A 22,267-nucleotide genomic window follows, 5' to 3' on the forward strand; every position below is an offset into this window, starting at 1 on the left:
GCGTTTTGGGTTGCGTGTCCTGCAAATACTATTTGTTATTTTGAGATCTCTGGCTCCAGGCGCCATAAATTATTTCCTTGGCACAATAATATTCTGAACCCTAATGATTTGCTTCCATTCACAGTGCAATGAAGACGATTGAGAACGAATAAAATCTGTTCTTTAAAAGAACTGGTAATCATGTCTCCCACCTGGAGCTGAACCATTAGCAAATTTCAGCCCCTTAGAGCTCAGTAAATTGAATATATTGTCAGAAAGTATTTCTTCTAATAATGTTACTGCATACAGATGAAGAAGGAGAAAAATATTTCAGGGGTAACTGAACTTTAAGCACTATTTGAATTATTAGGTTTTTAATTATGTAAGAGTGAATCATTAAAACCTGTCAACGGACTCTTAGTAAATTGCATGACTTGAACAACCATTTCAGTCTCAAATTCATACCCTACCACACAGTGAAAATTTCCTAGCTCCCTCCCAGATTAATACTGGTGTGTGTGTGTGTGTGCGCGCGCGCACACGCGTACGTGCCTACCCTCCTCCCCCTTTAGTCCGTGAGCTCTTAGAGACCAAGGACCATGTCTTATTTGAATATGTGTTCCATTTAGAATCGAAAATCAATTCTTTATCTAGCAAGTGCTTGCGGAATTGCGCGGTGTATACACGCTGGATTCGTTTGCTAGGGCTGCATACACAAAGAATCACAAACTGTGATTAAACAACAAAAATGTACTGTCTCGCGCTTCTGGAGTCTGAGATAGGGTGAGGGCAGAGTCGGTTCCTGCCGAGGCTGTGAGAGGGACTCTTCTATAACCTCCCCTCGTGTTGCACCTGAAATATGGAAGCGATAAGAAGGCACACTCACTTCCCACTCTTTCTGTTTCCAAGGAGGGACTTCAGCTAGTCCCGTGTATGCTGTATCTATCTAAGAAGCTGAAAAAGAAAACATACCGGTGCTCCAGCCCTACAGTGGACCGACTAAATCAGAATACTCGAGGGAGAACCCAACCACGGATTTTGTTTTCAGTGGTCAGGTGATGCTACTATGCACCGTGGGGGATGAGAACAAGTGCGCTACAGCTGGGCTACTCGCACCTGTCCCCTGCGTCTTCCCTCACCTGGGAATCCTCTTCCTCCGTTTTCAGTGTGCCTGCCTCTAGGGCTGGAGCATTCGGCCGGTTCCCCAGCCCTGGGGTAGCCACGGTTTCTCCGAGCAAGATCGCCGAGAGAGAGACCCGCCATGCAGTGTTGCCGTGGAGTCCCAGGTAATGTTGGCTGACCTGAAGCCTGCGTCCCCGGGAGCCTCTTTAACATGCAGGCTCTGATTCAAGAGGTCTAAGGCCAGGAGTCTGACCTGCATTTTTTAAAATGATTTTATTTATCTATTTGACACAGCGAGAGAGGGAACACCAAGCAGGGGGAGTGGGAGAGGGAGAAGCAAGCTCCCCAAGGAGCAGGGAGTCCGATGCGGGGCTAGATCCCAGGACCCTGGGATCACGACCTGAGCCACCCAGGCACCCCCTGACCTGCATTTTGAGTGCATTCCCATGCACGCCTTAGTTTCTTGTCCATGGCCCACACTTTAAGTAGCAAGATGGTGCCATCTTAAAACCATCCCTTCTGGGGCGCCTGGGTGGCTCAGTTGGTTAAGCGACTGCCTTTGGCTCAGGTCATGATCCTGGAGTCCCGGGATCGAGTCCCGCATCGGGCTCCCTGCTCAGCAGGGGGTCTGCTTCTCCCTCTGACCCTCTTCCCTCTCGTGCTCTCTGTCTCTCATTCTCTCTCTCTCAAATAAATAAATAAAATCTTTAAAAAAACAAACAACAACAAAAAAAACCCATCCCTTCTGATCCAGCTTTTATCTGTTATACATGCATATCTATTGTACTTTCCTATATGATACCGGTGTCCTTTTGCTGAACTTGAAAAGGGGGTAGCATTTATTGGAAAAACCATAAAACTCCAGTAAACTAATTGGCCTCCACCTTTATAATGATTCATAAATAGTTATGTAGTGCCAATATATTAAATCTTACAGGCACAACTGCCCAGGGGACAGTGATTCTTCCTCTGGGATCGGCCCGCCCCATTATCACCAGAGTTCCCAGCTCCTCTGCTAAAACTTAAAGCTGATAGAGCACAAGGGCTCTACAGTCAGGCAGTGTGACTTCAAGGTCCTGCTCTGACACCTGCTAGCCCTGTGACCTTGAAAAAGTCACTGGGCTTCTTTAAGACCTATTTTCTCTCCTCCCTTCCAAGGGTTGATGTGCAGATTAAGGATGATGCGTATAATAAAATGTATAGCACACGACAGGCTCAGAGTAAACACGCATTGTATGCTAGCGGCAGTGGTTATTTTGCTATTTCATGACCTGACCCCCTAAGGTGTAGTTGATGGATCCAGGGGTGCATGCTTGACCTAAGCTAGGGCACTCGCACCCCCCCTTAGGAATTTGAAATTGGGAAGTGAAAACATCAGAGACTAGATGGTGTCAAAATTTGACACTTGAATCTTACTAGAATAGCTGTCAGGGGACCAGCGGCATGAGCATCACCTGGGAGCTTGTTACCCGATACATAATCTCAGGCTCCAGCCCCGACTGACTGAATAAGGATGCATTTCTAATAAGGTGCACATTACAGCTTGAGACACACTTAGAGGAAAGTCTATTATCCTCTTGGAAGGCATTTCTGTGACCTTCGCATCTTCATACCTGCATATACAAAAGCAGATGTTTATAAAATATTCTCAACTAATGCCTTATCTTTTCTTAAGCCTGAGCTAGCTCTAGTTCATCCCTGCTACTTGCAACCCCCAAATCTCAATAGCATTGCAGACTATATTCTGCATGTTAGAGCTTTTGCACCATGTCCTATAATGAAGACGAACCTAGAAGCGGAAGAGAGGTTAGGTTCTAAAGTCAGCCCATAAGGTACAAACTGTGTCTGGTCAAAATATGCCAGAAAATGGAGTAGAAATGTGCCACGTTAAAAAGCGTTACACCATCTTGCAGTAAATCCAACACAGCTGGCTTTGGAATACACTGAACTTCTTCAATTGAGCCACAGAGGAAGTAGTAACTTCTCTTTCATGATTACATTGCATGAAAGTACCTATTTTTATTTACTTTATTAACATATAATGTACTATTTGTTTCAGGGGTACAGGTCTGAAGTACCGTCTTACACATTCATCAGTCTTACACAATTCACAGTGCTCACCGTAGCACATACCCTCCCCAATGTCCATCTCCCAGCCACCCCATCCTTCCCACCCCACTCCAGCAACCCTCAATTTGTTTCCTGAGATTAGGAGAGTACTTATTTTTAAACCCCAGACTGAGACGTCTGGGTGGCTCAGCCAGTTAAGCATCTGACTCTTGATTTCGGTTCAGGTCATGACCTTGGGGTTGTGAGATCGAGCCCCACGTTGGGCTCTGTGCTGGGCCTGGAGCCTGCTTAAGATTCTCTCTCTCTCCCTCACCTTCTGCTCCCCCATCCCCCCAGCCCCCACTCACACGTGTGCACTCTCTCTCAAAAAAAATATATAAAAAGTAAACCCCAGGGCGCCTGGGTGGCTCAGTCGTTAAGCGTCTGCCTTCGGCTCAGGTCATGATCCCAGGGTCCTGGGATCGAGTCCCACATCGGGCTCCCTGCTCAGCGGGAAGCCTGCTTCTCCCTCTCCCACTCCCCCTGCTTGTGTTCCTGCTCTCGCTCTCTCTCTGTCAAATAAATAAATAAAATCTTTAAATAAATAAATAAATAAATAAAAATAAAAAGTAAACCCCAGACTCACAATCACCACAGGAAGATCACACTATGGAAACTGAGAAAATAGATGCAGATTTCCCAGCTCACATCCATTCTGGAGCATAAGCTCATAGAGTGATTGGTATAGTAATCAGGATCCCTTACAAAATTTAAACTGGTTTTCCCTGTCTTTTTCTCTCTCCCCCTTTTCTGTCTCTCTCTGAGTGTAGAGTTGACTTTTCACAAATTAAATGGGAGCATGTTATCACTCTCAGGATGTTGGATCACACATGTTTGTATACATCGCAGACTCTCCAATTCTGTGTGGGGTGGCCACTAGGAAGTATTAAAGGCTGTACAAGATAGTAAACAAGCCAGCAGTAATCACCCTGTGACCACTGCTGCAGCTCAGTCGTGCTCTTCTTCTAGAACACCCACAGTCACACAGCCTTTGCTTGCTTCCCAACATGATGTCCGCTACCCCTGTCCTTTCTCCCTATCGTATCCCATGCTGGCCACGTCATCATCTCCCTGGCAGGTTTCACCGTAAACTCTGTGTGCCCTCAGTCCTAGCAAATACAAATTCTCTATATTGATCAAGATTTGGTGCCAAACTTGTGAAATGTTTCGTTTTCTAGCCCCTTAAATGTATTAAAGGCTCTGCATGATAAGAAAACAAGCCCACACCTCACTGATAGGCACCTTCTAACACCATCTTTACAAGATATTGCTGTCTCTCATCCACTCCTCTGCTTAAAAATGGTCCTCAAGCTACAATGTGAATAAACCTTGAAAATGTTTTGCTATGTAAAATAAGCCAGACCCCAAAAGACAAACACTGTATGATTCCACTTAAAGGAAATGTCTGGAATAGGCAACTTCATAGAGACAGGAAGTAGATGAGAGGTTACCAGGGGTTGCAGGGAGGGGTGAATCGGGATTTCTTGCTTAATGGTTACAGAGTTTCTATTTGGGTTGATGAAAAATTTCAGAAACACGCAGTGGTAAATGCGATTAATGCTGCTGAATTGTATGTACTTAGTGCAAATTTTAAGTAATATGTATTTTAAACAGTAAAAGAAATGGGGGAAAAGAGGGTTCCTACTGTCCACAGCATGAGGTCTGCATACTTACGGTCCCATATTCTAGCAAGCCTTACTGCTTAATAAATCCAAGGACCACCATCCACTCCATTCAAAACTCTCCCCATTCTTTCCTCATTCTCGCCAATGCTAAACACACTCTGTGTTCATTCTCATTTCCTTGGGTTTTCACATGCTCTTTGTTTATTTATCAAATTAATTATTTATGCATTATTATTTTATTAAATTATTACCTGTAATGGGCCAGGAGACAGAAATACCAGAGTCTCAGACGTGGGCTCCATCCCCTGGAAGTTTACAGTTTAATCAGGGAGTCAGTCAAGTTCATAGGTGATTGTAATATAGTGAAAAATGATATGATCAGGGACCCTTTGGGAACTGGGTGTGGGCAACCAACATAATTGGGGACGGGGTGGAGTCAAGGAAAGCATCCTGGAGGAAGTGTCCTCTGACTCTGTGTGTGTGTGTGTGCACGAGCGCACAAAATTGCTGTTATCTTGTTAATTCGATTTAAAGGAAATGTATCACTTTCGTAATACTCAACATCAGGCAATGCTGGGAGTAGCCATCCTAGGACAGAGTCAACAGCGAGCAGTTTGGTATTATCATTGCAGGGCACCCGCCATGTAATGGGTTCTTGTCCAAGAATTGTATCTACAGAACCATCTTAACTATAATGGGTGCTTTATCATGCTGTAATCCAAGCATGGCAGACTAAAATAATCATGATTTTCTAAAAATCTGAAGGAAAGAATACCTTATGATTAGGGAATAGCATGCACAACTTGCTTGGCCCATGGTTGTTTTTCCCCTTCTTTTTTGAGGTCTCAGGGTGAGGAGGAGTGTTCTAGAAATTAAAAAGTAAGTTAAACTTGGGATATAGGGAAAGGCCAATGTGTATGGTCCATCTGAGCCATCCCTAAGATTGCATGTAAATAAATGAAAAAAATTGTGAGTCCTATTATTTGGAGGTCATGTGGCATAGTGGGAAGAAATAAATGAAAAAATTGTGACTCCTATTATTTGGAGGTCATGTGGCATAGTTGGAAGAATAAAGGCTTTGGGGTCACTTTCCCACAAGGGTCTTGTTAGTAGAAATAATGATAATAAGACCTAACAATAGTTACACTCTTGTCATATAATTAGGTTCCCATTCAATCCTCACAATATACCCACGAGGTGAGTACTACCATTACTCCTATTTTATAGATAAACAAGCTGATGCTTTATTAGGTTACATGCCCAATGTCGTTCTCCTCATCTCTCAAATGGGAAGGAGAAAGTTGATTTTATTTTGATAGAAGTGGATAGGAAATACACCCATACAGTATCTAACAGGGTAGATGATCTATACACACTGGTTCCTCTCCCCGGAATTAATGCCATTGAACCACTTTAGAAATGAGCTCTCTCTGTAACTGTCCCCTTTGGTTACTTGAGAAACCAATACCCTTTGGCTAGAATCCCATTTGGAAAAGACTCTTGGAATTCATGTCTTAAATAAGTTTAAAATTCTGGTTCCAGCTAATGTAAGCACCTCCGTAATCAAATCGTAATGTGTAGATTTGATGCATAAATAATTCTAGGCTAACAAGGAAGGTCCAATCTAGCCTTGAAAAGCTGTTGACATGATAAATGCTGTAGGTCTGGCAAGGTCTCAATAGAACCAGAAGGTCTGGGCTGGAGATCTACCAAGAATCTCAAAGGATATAGACATCCTTAGCCTGGTGCCTTTGCTAGGGCAGTATAAAAGTTACCATGCCCTAAGACCAGGGTAATCATGATAAGCCCTGCAAGAGAAAGAAAGCAGTTCCAAACTCACAGTGCCTCGATTCTGATCAACTATGTATTTTTAACCAGTAGAAAAGTAGCCCAAATCCAGCTCTCTGCTCTCGGTCATCCATTAGCTACATCCATAACGCAACTGTTAGCTACCTTTGAAGATAATCTGTGAAAAGGGTACATATATTGATTTAGAGCAGTCTATGAATCAACACATCAATAACCATACCTTGGGCGCCTGGGTGGCTCAGTTGGTTAAGCGACTGCCTTCGGCTCAGGTCATGATCCTGCAGTCTCGGGATCGAGTCCCGCGTCGGGCTCCCTGCTCAGCGGGGAGTCTGCTTCTCCCTCTGACCCTTCCCCCTCTCATGCTCTCTCTCTCTATCTCATTCTCTCTCTCAAATAAATAAATAAAATCTTAAAAAAAAAAAAATAACCATACCTTGACACAGGCTGTACTTAAATAAAAAATAAAGCCAATCTGGGAAGATCAAATTTGTGTGCACCCTAATCTTCTCGATTCATTCCCCGTGTAGAGGACAACAGTAATGCAGGTGATCCAAAGAACCTACATAGAGGGACGTCTGGGTGGCTCAGTCAGTTAAGCATCTGACTTTGGCTCAAGTCATGTCAGGGTCCTTGGATGGAGCCACGCATGCAGCCCGAGCCACACGTAGAGCCCCACTAAGGGCTCCACACTCAGCGAGGAGTCTGCTTGTCCCTCTTTCTTTCCCCTGGCCCCTCCCCACCGCTCATGCACGCACACACACACACACACACTGTCTCTCAAATAAATAAATAAAATCTTTGAAGACCCCCCCAAAACAAAGAACCCAAATAGAGTATTTGGTTTTATAAATATGATTTTAAGTAGCAGATTTACTTCTACTTATGCTTGGCTTAAGTGAAGAGTTAAATGATGTTAAATTGCTTGGGTATGGGGCGCCTGGGTGGCTCAGTCAGTTAAACGTCTGCCTTTGGCTCAGGTCATGATCCCAGGGTCCTGGGATCGAGCCCCAGATCGGGCTCGCTGTTCAGTGGGGAGTCTGCTTCTCCCTCTCCCTCTGCCACTCCCCCTGCTGTGTTCTCTCTCTCTGTCAAATAAATAAAATCTTTAAAAAACATTGCTTGGGTACATACTGCAGTTTGTTTTAACCAAGTAGTTTCATAATGGTGCCAATAACTGTCCTCATAATTGCAAATTCTAAAATTCCTTTGTAGGGCCCTGGTCTCTCTAGTTATAGGACATATAACCTGGCATATTCACTTTTACTCCTGTGTTGTAGGAAAAGATAAATGTGCAAATCTGGGAGGGAAAATAACATGTGATGGGTTCTACTCTAAGACCTGGATGTTAGGGGCTATCTCATGCTGGGCTCTCTGTCCAAGTTCCTTCTGTGTATTTAGGAGGGTATGTGTTAGGGGCTACTCTCACACTTCTCTACACCCCCTTTCCTCTAGGACAGAATTTGCTAGCCTCTGCACTATTGACTTTTTTGGCAGATACTTCTCTTGCAGGGGCTGTCCTGTGCAACGTAGGACATTGAGCAGTATTCCTCTCCTTCACCCTCTAGAGGCCAGTAGCATCCCCTCCGCAGTTGAGACAACTGAAAATGTCTCTAAACATTGCCACATGTCCTTTGCAGAGACACAATCCCTCCTAGAGAACCACTGCTCTTAAGAGGAGGAGTTGCTAATCTGATTGTTGACAGTGTTACCTCCATTGGGCCACATTTCACTGGTGGGGTGATCATTGTTCAACAGCTCTTAACCTGACCTCTCTCTTGCTTTCTGAAGTTTCTTAAGTCACAGAGGCCAATAATGTAATGGCTACATGACACTGAATGGGTTCACGGACACTGAATCTAATCCAGCTTTAGAACTTACTAGGTATTTATCTTTATTTATTCCTTCCTTTCTCTAAGCCTTAGCTTCTCATCTGTAAAATGGACATAATAATAATAATACTTACCTGTGGCAGATGTAGTTCATCCCATACTCGATATTTGTGTTGCCCTTCTTCTATGCTAAAACCCACAGTTTTGTCTGGGCAACAGTGTGTCCAGGTTAGGATTGTCTGATGTAGCAAATAAAAATACAGGATGTTCAGTTGGATTTTAATCTTAGATAAATGCCAGATTTTTCTTGTAAAAGCATGTCCCATTTACTAAAAATGTATTTAGTATATTCAGGGCCCCTCTTAGAGCTTGACCTGCCCTGTTCTTTTTTTCCTTCTCTTTGACACTCTTCTCCCCCTTTCCATCTCTTTCCTCCACCCCCACATATTAGATAGGTCCTGAGTGTGCAGGTCCCACGATTCTTCGAGAGAGAATGAGGAGTCTCACTTAGTCCTTGAACATGAGCCAGGTACATACTGCTGTTCAGTGGGGAGTCTGCTTCTCCCTCTCCCATTTTTATTTGATTATTTGTGGGTTTTCTTTCTATTGAGTTGCATGTGTTCCTTATATATCTGAATAAAGGTTGCAAATATTTTCTCCCATTTTATAGTTTATTTTATTTTGTTACTTCTTTTGTTGTGTTCTGGCTTTGCTTTAGAGTGTGGTACTTTGGCAAGCACTGTACAATCTTGCACTTTATTTCTCTTTTTGCAGCTGATACCTGTATATACTCCACGGATCAGAGCATTGAAAGGGAAAATGAGGAAAAGGGAAAAGCCCTAACAGTAGTTGCCAGGAACAAAATCCAACTTCTGGATAAATGGGGTTTTTTAGCTTTATTGAGAGGTAATTGAAATGTAACATTTTTTTAAAGATTTTATTTATTTATTTGAGAGAGAGAATGAGAGACAGAGAGCACGAGAGGGAAGAGAGTCAGAGGGAGAAGCAGACTCCCCGCCGAGCAGGGAGCCCGATGCGGGACTCGATCCCGGGAGTCCAGGATCATAACCTGAGCCAAAGGCCGTCGCCCAACCAACTGAGCCACCCAGGTGCCTGAAATGCAACATTTTATAAGTTGAAGGTATCCAGTATGATGATTTAATACACATATATATTGTGAAATGATTGCCACAATAAGGTTAGTTAACACATCCATCACTTCACATAATTATCTTTTTTTTTTTTTTTTTTTTGGCTGGAGGGAGAACATTTAAGATCTACTCTCATGGGCGCTTGGGTGGCTCAGTCGATTCAGCATCGGCCTTCTGCTCAGGTCATGATCCTGGAGTCCTGGGATGGAGTCTTCCTGCTCAGCGGGGAGTCTGCTTCTCCCTCTGACCCTCCCCCTCTCGTGCTTTCTCTCTCACACGCATTCTCTCTCTCTCTCTCAAATAAATGAATAAAAGCTTTAAAAAAAAAATCTAATCTCAGTGATTTTCAGGTATATAATACAGTACTGTTAGCTTTGGTCACCATGCTATATATACATTAGATTCCCAGAATTTATTCATCTTATCACTGGAATTTTGTACCCTTTGATCAACATCTCCCCATTTCTCCCGCCCCCACCTCCTGCCCCTGGAAACCCACCATTCTACTCTGTTTCTGTGAGTTTGGCTCTTGTTTGTTTGTTTGTTTTAGAAATAAGTGAGATCATATGGCATTTATACTTCTCTGTCTGACTTTACAGCATAATGTCCTTAAGGTCCATCTATATTGTCACAAGTGGCAGTATTTCCTTCTACTTATGGTTGAATAACATTCCATTGCGTGTATATACTATATTTTCTTTATTCATTCATCCATGGAGAGTCGCTTAGGTTGTTTCCCTGTTTGGGCTATTGTGACTAATGTTGCAGAGAGTGAAGATATTTCTTTGAGGTCTTGGTTTAAATTCTTTTTGATATATACTCATAAGTGGGATTGCTAAATCGTATGGTAGTTCTATTTCTAATTTTTAAAAAATTTTAAGTAATCTCTATACCCAAAATGGGGCTCAAACCCACAACTCCGAGATCAAGAGTTGCACACTCCACTGACTGAGCCAGCCAGGTGCCCCCTAGGTTTAATTTTTTGAGGAACCTCCATATTGTTCTCCGTAGTGGCTGTACCAATTTACCGTCCCATCAACAGTGCACAGGGGTTCCTTTCCCCCACATTCTTGCCAGTATTTGTTATCTCTTGACTTTTTTGTAACAGTCATCCTAACAAGTGATTTTGATTTGCATTTTCCTGATAATTAGTGATGTTGAGCATCTTTTCATGTACCTGTTGGCCATTTGTATGTCTTCTTTGGAAAAATGCCTATTCAGGTCCTTCACCCATTTTTATTTGATTATTTGTGGGTTTTCTTTCTATTGAGTTGCATGTGTTCCTTATATATCTGAATAAAGGTTGCAAATATTTTCTCCCATTTTATAGTTTATTGTATTTTGTTACTTCTTTTGTTGTGTAGAAGCTTTTCAGTTTGATGTAGTCCTACTTATTTGTTTTTACTTTTGTTACTTGTACTTTTGCTGTCCTATCCAAAAATTGTTACCAAGACTGTGTCAAGGAGCTTTTCCTTTGTCTTTTCTTCTAGGACCTTTACAGTTTCAGGTCTTACATTTAATTCTTCAATCCATTTCAAGTTAATTTTTTTGAATGGTGTAAAATAGGAGTCCACTTGAATTCTTTTGCATGGGTATATCTAGTTTTCCCTGTACCATTTATGAAGGAGAATATCTTTTCCTCATTGAACATTATCCCCCAAACATTTGTTGACCATATGTGGATGGGTTTTTTTTCTGGACTCTCAATTCTGTCCCATTGGTTTATGTGTTTATTTTTATGCCGGTAACATACTGATTTGTCTATGTATTTATTTTTTTCAAGATTTTTTATTTAATTATTTAGAGAGAGAGTGCAAATGGGGAGAGAGGCAGAGGGAGAGAGAGAGGAAATCTCATGCAGACTCCACGCTGAGTGCAGAGACTGATGCGGGGCACAAGCTCACAATCATGAGACCATGACCTGAGCCAAAGTCAAGAGTCAGACATTTAACTGGCTGAGCCACCCAGGCGCCCCACTCTGTGTTTATTTTTATGTCAGTAACAAATTGGTTTGATTACTGTTCTGTATTGTTTGAAATCAGAAAGTATGTTAACTCTAGCTTTGTTTTTTCTCAAGATTGCTTTGCCTACTCAAGGTCTTTCATGGTTCCATATGAATTTTCGGATTGTCTTTTTCTGTATCTGCAAAAAATGTCATTGGGATTTTGATAGGGATTGCATTAAAACTATCAAAGGCTTTGGATAGTATGAACATTTTAACAATATTCTTCTGATCCACAAACATGAGGTATCTTTCCATTTATGTCAGTGTGTTATAGCTTTCAGTGAATAGATCTTTTACCTCCTTGGTTAAGTTTATTCCTAAGAATTTTATTGTTTTAGATGCTATTATAAATGAGATTTTTTCTTTATTTTTTTTCAGATATTTCCTTGTTTTGTAAAGAAACACAACTGATTTCTGTATGTTAATTTTGCAGCATGTGACACTTTTGGTGGAATCTTTACGATTTTCTATATAGAAGATCAGATCATCTGCAAACAGGTAATTTTACTTCTTCTTCAATTTGGATGTCTTTTATTTCTTTTTTTTTTTGCCTAACTGTTCTGGCTAGGACTTTCTGTTCTTACATTTTTTTTTTTCCTGGCTAGGACTTTCAATACATGTTAAATAGGAGTGGTGAGAGTAGACACCCTTGTCTTGTTACTGATTTTAGAGGAAAAAGCTTTGAGCTTTTCACCATTTAGTAAGCTGTGGGTTTGTTATATGGCCTTGATTATGTTGAGGCATGATCCCTCTATATGCAATTCGTTGAGAGCTTTTATCATTTTGTAAAATGTTCTGCATCAATTGAGAAGATCACAGGATTTTTTTTATCCTTCTTTCTATTAATGTGGTGTATCACATTTATTGATTTGTGTATGTTGAACTATTCTTGCATCCTAGGGGTAATCCCACTTAATCATGTAAATCCCATTTAATCCTTTTAATGTGCTGTTAAATTCAGTTTGCTAAAATTTTGTTGAGAATTTTAGCGTCTCTATTCATCAAGGATATTGGCCTATAGTTTTCTTTTGTAATTGTTTTTTATGTGAGTATAGTTGACATGTAGTGATACATGAGTTTCAGGTATGCAACATAGTGATTTAGTGGCCTATAGTTTTTTTTATAGTGACCTTATTCGGTTTTGTTATCAGGGTAATACAGGCTTCAAAGAATAAGCTTGGGAGTTCCTCCTCTTCATTTTTTTTTTTTTTTTTTGGAAAGAGTTTGAAAAGGATTATTACTCCTAAAATATTTTGTGGAATTCACCAGTGAAAACATCTAATCTTGGGCTTTTCTTTGTTAGGAGGTTTTTGATTACTGCTTCAACTCTCTAGTCATTATTGATCAGTTCAGATTTTCTATTTCTTCATGATTCGATCTTGGCAGGTTGTTTGTTTGTAGGGATGTATCCATTTCTGGTAGGTTATCCAATTTTCTGGTATATAATTATTCATAGTAGTCTCTCATGATCCTTTGTATTTCTGTGGTATCAATTGTCATATTTCCTCTTTTATTTATAATTTCATTTATTTGAGTCCTCTATTTTTTTTTGGTTAGTCTTACTAAAGATTTGTTAATATTGTTTACCTTTCCAAAAAACCAACTCTTTGTTTCATTGATTTTTTTTCTTTTGTCTTTCTAGTCTTTATTTCATTTACTTCTGCTCTAATCTTTATTATTTACATCCTTCTGCTAACTTTGGGCTTACTGTGTTCTTTTTCTAATTCAATGAGGTGTAAAGTTAGGTTGTTTGAGATCTTTCTCTTTTCTTAGTGTGGGCATTTATTGTTATCAATTTCCCTCTTAGGACTGTTTTTGCTGCGTCCCATAAGTTTTAATATACTGTGTTTTTTCTCCCTCCCTCCTTCCCTGCTTCCCTCCCTCTCTCTCTCTCCCCCTCCCCCTTCCTTCCTTCCTTCCTTCCTTCCTTCCTTCTTTCCTTCCTTCCTTCCCTCCCTCCCTCCCTCCCTCCCTCCCTCTCTTCCTTCCTTCCTTCCTTCCTTCCTTCCTTCCTTCCTTCCTTCCTTCCTTCCTTCCTTCCTTCCTTCCTTCCTTCAGCTCTACATGCAATGTGGGGCTTGAATCATAACTCTGAGACCAGGAGTCACAGGCTCCTCTGACTGAGCCAGCAGGCACTCAACTCCATGTTTTCATTTTCATTTGTCTCAAGATACAACATTCCTTTGACCTATTGGTTGCTCTGGAGTGTGTTGTGTAATTTACATGTATTTGTGAATTTTCAGCTTTCCCCTGTGTTACTGATTTCTGATTTCATACCACTGCGTTCAGAAAAGATATTTGATATGATTTTAATTTTCTCAAATTTGTTAGGACTTGCTTTGTGACCCAACATATAATCTGTCCTGTAGAATGTTCCATGGGTGCTTGAGAAAAATGTGTATTCTGGTGTTGTTGAATGTTCTATGTATGTCTGTTAGGTCCATTTGATCTATAGTGTTATTGAGGTTTGCTGTTCCCTTATTAATTTACTATTTGGATGATCTTTCCAATATTGAAAGTGGGACATTCAAGTCCTACTATTATTGTGTTGCTGTCTATTTCTTCCTTAATATTTGCTTTAAATATTTAGATGCTCCCATGCTGGGTACATACATATTTTACAATTGTTATATCCTTTTGATGAATCAACACCTTTATCACTATGTATTGACCTTCTTTGTCTCTTTTCATTCTTCTTTTTTTCTTAAGTAGACTCCACACTGGGTAACCTGAGATCAAGACCTGAGCGGAGATCAAGAGTCAGACACTTAACCGGCTGAGACACCCAGGTGCCCCTCTTATAATTCATTTTGACTACTGGCAGACTGTAGCTGTGAGGAGCCTGGAGCCAAGTGTAGGGCTCTTTCAGGATCTCTAGACATGGGTAGGAGTGTGTCCCGCTGGGTTCCTGTGCCAGCAGGCCTGCTCATGGACTATGGCTGGGACAGGCTGGAGCCCAGGTTCAGGGCCCTTTCAGAATCCATAGTCTCAGCAAGTTTGGCAGGCTTACCTCCAGGGGCTCCCAGACTGCAGCTGCGAAGAGAAGGTGTCCATTCATGGTCTATTTCAGAGTCTACAGCTGGGAGCAAGGTTTGTATGCCAATTATTTGACATACAGGTGAGCATTACTTCTTCTAGGTCCCTTGGCAGATGGTGCTGGTGGCAGAACAGTAGCCACATAGGGTTGTGGCTAAGTTCTCAGGAGTATGAAGCTGTTTCTGAGTCTGTAGCTAAGACCATGGTCTGAGAGTCAGCCAGACATGAACCTGTTCTCCTTAATCCGGGACTGGGTGGGGTGTGTGTGTGTGTGTGTGTGTGTGTGTGTGTGTGTGTGTTTGGGCGTCCTCAAAATCTCCTACTTTGATCCCAAAGTTTCTATAAAGGCACTTTCATTCATGGATGGATGACAAAATATTGCTGTTGCTGCAGGGATACAAATGAGGGACGCTTTATTCAGTTATCTTGCTCAATACATGGTTTTAATTGGGGGCTGAATAGAGATTTCATCTCAGACACCAAACTGATTGATAGTGGCTGCCTGGCATGGGGCTCTGTGAAGGTCTCCAAGGTTGCTCTGGGCTTTGAGACCGTGTCATGGTCGGTTATCAATGTCCGCCATGGACATGACATAGGGGAATGGCGACACAAGTCTCATGTATTTGTCATCCTGATCTGTAATATAAGCCTCAGCCAGTGATAGTAGCTGTAATTTTCTGCTGGCTCATGCCCTGACTTGGCCTTGGCAGGCTATTCAGATGCCTTGGTAGCAGATGGGGAGTTGTGCTGTTTACCAAACTAACTTTTCACTCATTAAACTTGTAATTTAAGTAACTGATTAACAAGCATATTATATCCATATATTGGAGCTCTCAAGAGGTGTTCAAGCATTAAAAGTATATTTTGATGCCCAGAAAGATGAAAAATCTCTTAGGATAAATAAAGAAATAAACTTACTTTAGATCAAAAAATGCTAGTGAGTACCTTAGTTTTATTTTTTCATGAAACTTGAGAATATTGTTTCTCTTCATTCTTGAAACATTTATTTTGAAAAAAAAGGGAAAATCATGTTAATAGAAATTATACATGCCATGACATCTAAAAAGCCTCAAAATTGTTTTAGTTAAAACGGCAGCAGAAGGATTTTTCCCCCAAAATTAATGCCAACATTGACATGAAACATTCAAATACCATGTCCTCATTGCCTCGCCTCTTTCCCAGAGCCTTGCACTTTTACTCCTCTAGTTGCTGGGTGGTTGTTATTGTAAAGGCACCATCTGACCCTCTATAATCCCCAGATTGCATTTCAGTGGATTGCAGTTGGGCAGAGGCAGATAAATATTTTTTTCAATTTTAGAAGGCTCCATCATACCTACAAGTATTTTCTAAAGGGATGCTAGTTTGTGTTACATGGAAACATTTGCTGAGCAAAGTCAGGGAATGTCTGGCAACCGAAGACAGTGAGCAATGGCTAAATCAATCATTCTTTGTTGTTTATCGGGGGAAAAATGAAGCCAATAGTGTGAAATTTGCTTGAGAGCATTTAGCATGTGACACTTTCATTAATTTAAAAATAGACCCCAGGAAGTCTGTGAAGTACGTAAGGAATGATGTTGGTTATAGGATCAATGAGACAACCTCACTGTGACTAAAAACAATGGTGGTGGTGGGGAGACCACAAATCCATGTCCAATTCTAATTCTCCCAAGAGTTTTATGGTTGTTTCCCCTTTGTGGATGGGTTAAATTTCTGAACTCCTGGAATAAAACCTGTGTTTTCAAATACAGAATTCTGAAGATAGTAAGAACTGTATTGCTAAAAAGATTTCATGGCCCATTGAAATGCTTTACTGAGGAATGTAATATGAACCAGTGGAACCAGAAAAGCTCTGAAATAATCCTGCATATTGTCTGTGCCTTAAAAACCAGAAAAACAATGACTGACTCACCTCTAATTCCACACTTTTATCTACAGTGATAAGAGTTCACGAAGAGAATTGATTGTGACTTTCAATTACAACTTGAAGACCAGCTACAGTATGGTCGTCTATTTTGGACTATGATTGGTTATTTTTGGTTCAAGTGTTTTAAAAAGTTGTCACACCACTTCCAACAGCCTTGCTGTGCAAGCTGATACTCTTGTTGCTCTCCAAGATGCATACAATTGCAAGGTGATGATATCTGTGTCCTGATGGAGTGGGAAGCAAAATTCCCCTGTGTAAGCTCTGTTGCACACCAGAGACTCTGAAGGAAAGGTCTGGTCCAAAGGGCAAGGCAAAGAGGGGGACATATGAGTTGTGGCTTTGTGTGCCTATTGACCTCATAAACTTATCAAATTGTTTTTGGTGAGCACTTTTGTACTTTTGATAAGTACCATACGTATCTTCCTTTTCTCCCAACCACCTGTGTGACTCATTCATTCACTCAACCGAAATACTTGATAACTTTTTGTGTGCACTGAACCATGAAAAGACATAAAGAACACTGATAGCCCTTGTTCTTACAAAGCTTTCTGATGCATGAGACGGCCTATCTTTTGCTATAAAGAATACAAAGAGGGATGTCTGGGTGGCTCAGTCGGTTAAGCATCTGCCTTTGGCTCAGGTCATGATCTCAGGGTCCCGGGATCGAGTCCTGCATCGGGCTCCCTGCTCAACGAGGAACCTGATTCTCCCTCTCCTCCTGCCTGCAGCAACCTCTCTCTCTGACAAATAAATAAATAAAATCTTAAAAAGAATGCAAAGAATAACCACACTTTATTATTTTTGCTTTTTTAAGTTGAATTATAATTCAGATGCAATAGTATATTGGTTTCATGTATACAACGCAGTGATTCGATATCTTTATACATTATGAAATGATCACCTTGAGAGGTCTAGTTACCCTCTGTCGCTATACAAAATTATTACATTAACCAAGTAAACTTTATATCATTTTACTAATAGTTATCTTTTATATGTGAGAATGCCATCTTTCCTCCCTTTTACATGGTAAAGAAAGGGAAAAAATATGTTAATTGAAACATTACCATTTGGAGAACTAACTGCTGACATAGCCTGTCCAGCAACACACCTGGCCCTTATTCATAATCGGTGTAGTCAGCCTGCAGTAGCAGATACTAACAATCATGAGAGGTAACAGTGTATCTCAAATGTGAAGGGTAGGGTGCACGCACACACGCACACACACACACACAGAACACCAAATCGATGAGACGACTCACATGAGAGGAAGACAAAATCATGAAATGGAAGAATTGATGCACAAGGAAATAGAGTTAATAACAGCATTAAATCCTTGACATAGTACAGTGTGACATGTATTCTGAGCGAGGTAGCACAGGTGGCTGAGGATCAGAGGAAGCATCCTACACAGAGGAAGAACAGATTCAGGTTCTTGGAAGCTGGTTTTGGTTTTAATTTTAGATTGAGGGCAGCTAGGAAAATAGGGCACAGAAGATATTCCAGGTCATATGTATAAACAAGGGAGGACAAGATAGAGAACTTGATAGGAAATACAAAGAGATCAGGATTCCTGATTCCAAAATAGTCTGCATTAATTGTAATTCACATTTGTATAGTTCTTTGCAAGTTTCTAAATGCCTTCATATTCTATGTCAATTCCACCTGCTACCTGTTAGTTGTACACATTTGATAACATTTCACAGATGAGGAAACTTCACTTAGAGGGTCAGTGAAATGCCTGCGGGAAAGAGCTTCTAAGAGACCGTTTCCAGCTTTCTGCCACCCAACTAAGTGGTGTTTCTGCTACCCTACAGTTGTCTGGTTTGTTTTAGCTGACATAATACAAAGTGGCACATATTATTCTGGCCACATGAGTAGCGAACAGAAAGAATGAGGTGGAGAAAGCAACTCCTGGTATGCTCTAAAGAAAACATGATTTTATTACAGAACCTGGAGTTTTCATCTGAATTCTGGAAAGCCTAGTAGAATTTTTTTTTTAATGCAACGGAAGTCACTCAAAATTTTAAAAATTAGCAAAATCTTGCCAATTTGACCTTGATTTTGGAGGCAGCATCAGTGTGGGAGAAAACAGTAGGGATCAATATCGTAATTGTTTTACACTGCTGTTTTCTTTGTGTCTTGCACTAATGCTTTCTTTATTAACTAGTATTAACGTGGTCAATAATATGCTGTGACTTGTTCAGCAAAGAATCATTGATGTGATTATAAAGTTAGCACAACGTGTAGTGGATATTGTAGTTTAGCCAATCCAACAACTGTTCTTTCTTCTCCAGATAACAGCACCCCAGTAATTCTTGGGGCACCGATCTTTTCCTCACTGGATAGGAGTTTTCGTGGAATGCGCAGTCAAGATACCCCCACCTCCCCAAGGCATCTAAGCTAAGATAATCATATGCCCATTCTCTGGAATTTTCATCTGACACTGAGAAATCTGCAGACTGAATGGATGGTAGGGATTTATTTGTCTCCATAAGACGTGTGAAAGACACTGCTGCTTAGTTCCTGCTGACTGGATTCCTACAACCCTGTCTGTTCTACCACCGGCGTGCATTCAGAAATGATGCACTTGTCACCACTGACATTAGGACCTCTCTGGCTCACACTGCATCTTGTCCCTTCCGGGTTTCTGTAGCAGCTTCTTCACCATCTCCCTGCTTCTACTTTTGCCCCCACAAAATCTATTTCCCTTGTGTATTCAGAGGGCTTTTCTAAAGATACAAACTGTTTTATTCCCTTGCAATTCCCTTGCAGTGGTTTCCTTTTTTTTTTTTTTTTAAAGATTTTATTTATTTATTTGAGAGAGAGAGAATGAGAGACGGAGAGCATGAGAGGGAGGAGGGTGAGAGAGAGAAGCAGACTCCCCGCCAAGCAGGGAGCCCGATGCGGGACTCGATCCCGGGACTCCAGGATCACGACCTGAGCCGAAGGCAGTCGCTTAACCAACTGAGCCACCCAGGCACCCACCTTGCAGTGGTTTCCAATCGCATTTAGAATAAAATGTGAACTCCTTACCGCCTAGACTTTATCTGACCCCTGCCTACCTCCCCAGACCCACTTCCTATCACTCTTAACCTGACTCATTAACCTCCAACCACCCTGGAAAAAGAGAGAGGAGGTGAAGAGTTATCTTAAGAGACTAAATTATTTAAGCAATCAAGTGACTTTCAACCAGTGGGAATTTTACCATTCATTCAACGCATCAGTTTTGAAGCCTTCTTGGTCTCTTCTAGGCAGTGGGGATAGCACAGCAGATGAGACAGACACAGTCCCTGAGTTTACATCGCTGGTGTTCTTTCTTTATTTCTTTTAAGACTTATTTATTTTAGAGAGAGCACGAGAGCAGGGGAAGTGGGGGAGGGACGGCGGGGAGAGAGAGAATCTCAAGCATGCTCTCTGCTGAGCATGGAGCCCAATGTGGGGTTCCGTCCCAGGACCCTGAGTTCATGACCTGAGCCAAAATCAAGAGTCAGATGCTTAACTAATGAGCCACCTAGGTGCCCCTACATTGCTTGTGTTCTAACGGAAAATAGTTAAATTAAGAATATTTAACAGAGGCCACCCTAGGCTAGTGGTTGCTCTCTAAGAGACACTGCAGAGATGCTCTAATGAATGGCAGAACCATTTAAATAAGTACACACCCTATCAAAAAGACTGCACATAAGAAAATGCTCATTTGGGTTTATAAACTCTAGTGTGTTCATTTTATTTTTTTTATTTTTTATTTTTTTAAAGATTTTATTTATTTATTTGAGAGAGAGAGAATGAGAGAGAGCACATGAGAGGGGGGAGGGTCAGAGGGAGAAGCAGACTCCCCACCCAGCAGGGAGTCCGATGCGGGACTCAATCCAGGGACTCCAGGATCATGACCTGAGCCGAAGGCAGTCGCTCAACCAACTGAGCCACCCAGGCGCCCTAGTGTGTTCATTTTAAAAATCATGTTTTATAGCCATTTGTAGTCTAATTTCATACACAAGTATGGGTAATGGGGCTTTTATATTTGCAAGAAGAAATCATTCATGGGAAAATACTACTACGTTGAAAGAAAACCATACGTTCCATGTCATAAATGGTAACATGTCATAAATGGTAATATTGGAGGGGCACCTGGGTGGCTCAGTAGTTAAGCATCTGCCTTCGGCTCAGGTTGTGATCCCAGGGTCCTGGGATCGAGTCCCCGCATCTGGCTCCCTGCTCAGCGGGAAGCCTGCTTCTCCCTCTCCCGCTCCCCCTGCTTGTGTTCCTGCTCTCGCTCGCTCTCTCTCTTTGTCAAATAAATAAATAAATAAAATCTTTAAAAAAAATGGTAACATTGGAAAGGCAATCTTAATTTCTCTTAGATGACAATAGACCCATCTTTAGAAAAAGAGAAACTGAGGAAAACATTTTAAGATCACACAGTGAATGTAGGGGCAAATATGATGAATTACATGATCTTACTGTTGGATCCTCCCCAATAAAGACAGCCACGGGATTTTGCAAAGTGGGATTTGCAGAATCTCACTTACATAATCAAAAAGATAGGAAACAATCTTAAAAAGTTACAACATTTCAAACACACATACACACGCATCCCCAAATGTTGAGTTATCTGTTAACCAGTTATTTCAATTTTTTATTTCTGATGATCTGTAGTTCCAATTTTTCTATAATAAATCTGTATGATTTATATAATTAAAATCAAGTTAATTTAAAGAGAAAAAATAACTTATTTCTAATGACCATATTTTTTAGCCTTTTCTTTGGAAAGACACCCAAGGAGAGGCTTGTTTGTACCTTAGTAAGATTTGATAAAATTCTTGAGACACTGAACATGGTCAGGTCAGGCTTCTAAAGTTTCTTGAAGCTCTGGCCTTTTCTCCAATGTCATGAATGCTTCTTGAGTAACAGAATTGCGGTATCTAAATTTCTCTTGCATTTCAATCAACTGAAGTGCCCTTTGCCTCGTATCCTTGGGCATCTGGGGCCAACAGTGTTGTGGTTCTTTTTTCCGCAAGTAAATGGCCTGTAATATTTTTCTAGCTCCGGGCGCCTGGGTGGCTCAGTTGATTAAGTGACTGCCTTCGGCTCAGGTCATGATCCTGGAGTCCCTGGATCGAGTCCCACATTGGGCTCCCTGCTCTGCAGGGAGTCTGCTCCTCCCTCTGACCCTCCCCCCTCTCATGTGCTCTCTGTCTCTCTCATTCTCTCTGTCTCAAATAAATAAATAAAATCTTTAAAAATATATATATTTTTCTAGCTCCACCTTTTGTTTAAAATTCTATCTGTATATTGAGGTTAAATGAGCATTACATGAAATGCCTAGATCTTAGGTGTACAAATAGATGAGTCGTGACAAATAGATTCCCAGATGCAACCAACACTCCAATCAAGATAGAGCTGTCACCCCAGAAATTGCCCCCAGTGTCAGCTTTCAAGTCAATCCCCACCCCCCATCAGCAACTGCCCTTATGATTGCTATCTCCAAGGTTTTGCTTTACTTGTTTTTGGTCTTTTACAAGTGGAATCTTACCGCATGTATTCTTTGGTGACTGCTTCTTTCACTCACCGGAGGTTCTTGCAATTCAGTCATGTTGCTGTGGATATCAGCAGTTCCTTTTTATTGTTATGTGGTCTTCCCTACACCAGAATTTTTTATCCATTTTTCTGTTGGTGGCTTT

General features: G+C 41.2%; 1 long non-coding RNA gene across 1 annotated transcript; it reads left to right on the top strand.

Annotated features, from left to right (window-relative positions):
* The first annotated feature begins 14,482 nt into the window (after positions 1-14,482).
* Positions 14,483-21,839, top strand: LOC129045452 (uncharacterized). Its single transcript, XR_008505202.1, has 2 exons — positions 14,483-14,719; positions 18,884-21,839. It is a non-coding gene; the product is annotated as an uncharacterized LOC129045452 (long non-coding RNA).
* The last annotated feature ends 428 nt before the right edge of the window (positions 21,840-22,267 follow it).

This window comes from Mirounga angustirostris, unplaced genomic scaffold, assembly GCF_029215605.1.
Source record: "Mirounga angustirostris isolate CCGP_5_RB_7025 unplaced genomic scaffold, mMirAng1.0.hap1 SCAF_1, whole genome shotgun sequence".
Taxonomy (NCBI): Eukaryota; Metazoa; Chordata; class Mammalia; order Carnivora; family Phocidae; genus Mirounga; species Mirounga angustirostris.